Source organism: Phalaenopsis equestris, unplaced genomic scaffold (assembly GCF_001263595.1).
Source record: "Phalaenopsis equestris unplaced genomic scaffold, ASM126359v1 Scaffold205791, whole genome shotgun sequence".
Taxonomy (NCBI): domain Eukaryota; kingdom Viridiplantae; phylum Streptophyta; class Magnoliopsida; order Asparagales; family Orchidaceae; genus Phalaenopsis; species Phalaenopsis equestris.
In genome coordinates this window covers 88537-91140 of record NW_018225253.1, presented here as the reverse complement: position 1 = coordinate 91140, position 2604 = coordinate 88537, and positions in this window count along the sequence as shown.

Genomic DNA, 2604 nt, shown 5'->3' with positions numbered 1-2604 from the left:
GGAAGCTTCAATTATGGGTGTTGTTGTCCAGCTGTGCATACATTTATTTGTTTTGTTATATCCCAACTCGGCTTCAAAGTCTTCAGTGCATAGTAAATACTTGTTATTCTTCTCAAAGAAAAAGGAGGTATTATTCAAAACTTGTTAAAGCAACGCAATGCCCAAGTGGTCCTTGTTCTTAGGATTGGCTGAAGAGCTGTGCTGAAATGTCAGCCCCCAAGTTTGAAGTTATGAAGAAGTCGCATGTATAATTTATGCAAATTTGTTGTATTTAATAGATTTTATTTGACATAGTCAGAATTGTTAGTTTTTTTTTTAAATTGAATAATAATTTGCCAAATGATTTCTGAGGCATATTTGGTAATGCCTAATAACTGTCCTGACTTATGAAACTGCAGGTGCAGTTGGCTCTGTCAACTAAGGGTTGTTAATGGTCCGGGTCGACTTGAAATTAGCTTGGATGGATTAATTGTGACTCGAAATTGGCTTGTTGCTCGTTATATTCGATTTTGAGTCAATCTGACTTCAAATTGAATTGAGCTCATTCCGGCTTGAAATTGAAATGGGCTAACTCAAACTGAGTTATTTGGATCAGTTTTAGCTCGGAAGTGGCTTGGTCCGGTTCAAATTGAGTTATTTTGATATGTTCCAACTAGAATAAGATAGAAATTGGCTTGTGGCTCCTTATATATAATTTACTTAGCATTATATATATAATTTTATGAGCTGATGTGGTCAATTTGAGCCGATCCTAAATTTTGGATTGATCATGATGAAGCTAATTCTAAATGAGACAAAGTTATAAGTATTGTTAAGCAAATTATAAAAGATGTGTTTCGAGAGTCAAAAATTATAAATAAAAATAGTTGTTTGTAGAATAATAATGGGCGTAGTCGCCTATAGTGCAGATATTTTGATTGACATAGTATTTTCCTATTCATGCTGGATTAAATCAGAAATAGGCTTTATGCTCATATCTTTTTTTCTTTACTTTTGGATGTTTTTACTGTATATTTATAATATGTACCTTATTTTATGTTTTTCACTAATGATAGTCTTCTTGTGGATAAGAATAGAGAGAGAAAGAAAGAGAGAGTTCATATTTGAATTATGGAAGTTAACTTTAGAGTTTAAAGGCTTTTGTTCGAGTAAATCTAATACTGAATACATTGGATGTAATTTTAATAGTTGTAGATCTAGTAGCAGTGTTGTAACAATGAGTCTTCAAGTCAATAAAAAGAGTGGATGTTTTAGATATCTTAGGTCTTTTGTTCAAAGTTATGGTGAGATATATGAGGATGTTATTAGCAGAATTCTAGTTGGGTGATTGAATTGGAGAAATGAATCAAGCATATTATGTATAGAAATGTACTATTTAAAGTGAAAGAAAAATTTTATCATAAGGTGATGAGACCTGTAATGTTTTATGCCACATAATGTTGGTCTTTAAAAGAGAAGCATAAAATAAAATAAAGTGTCGCTAAAATGAGAATGCTCAAGTGGATGAGTGACTTTACACTTAGAGAAAATGTGAAATGAATATATCCATGAAATGGTTCGAGTAGCTCCGGTGGTAGACAAGATTAGAGGAGGTCACCTTAGATGGTTTGGTCACATTAAAAGCCGAACATTTGATGACCAAGTTAGGAGAGTAGATGTTTTAGATTTAACTATGTTAAAAAAGGTAGGTGTATAGGAAATTCATAAATTGATTAGGATTCTAATTTGAGAGTTTAAATTTTGGAAAATTTGCATAAATACCTGTTGAATCTGAATTTGTCCCTAAATCACACAATGAATAAAATGTAAAATAGGAGAGATAAAGGAGAGAGAGAGAGAGAGAGAGAGAGAAATGCATATTAATGAACAATAATTTGAGAGAGATGTGGAACCCTTTATTCATAGAGTGATCTCTATTTATAGAATATGTGAAATGAAATTTGTCTTTACTTTAGTTAGAACTGTACATAGTATTATTGGTATTTTACATAAGTAGGCTTAGAGTCTGACTTCTTTAAGGCTTGGCTGGTTGGACGAATGACTTATTGATAGACTTGTGTTTGTTAAGCTAGAGAAGCCCGCCAGCTGTACTTGTCCTATAAGGACTACCGGTTGGCTAGGCATGATGTTGCCTGTTGGCTAAACATTTACTGGCAAAGGATCAACAAGATAAACTTGGTCAGCTAAGTTATGCCGATCGGTTGGTCAAGTTTGGATGCCTCGATCTTTAATAAAGTCCCTATAGACAGAGCAGAACAACGCTATCAAACAAAGGGTTCTGATGGGTAACTGCTCTTAAACGAAAATGTCCTGAGGAATGAGTGAGACTTGCCTTACTAATTATTGATATTATGGGAGACTGTTGGATGTCTCCAATAGAACTGTAGGATCCAGTGGATCAGCTTCTCCCTTAGGTTGGTTTCATTGTAGGGAATGACATAGTTCCCTCAGCACTTTGCTTTCGATCGAACCACCCGGGTTCGAACTATTTGGTTACCTTGGTTAGTCTTAGTCTTGATACCTCTTATCGAAAAATTGGACTTTCAAGTCTCTTTTTCGACAGGTCTTCCTTTGACACGTCTTATCTCATATGCACTATCAGAT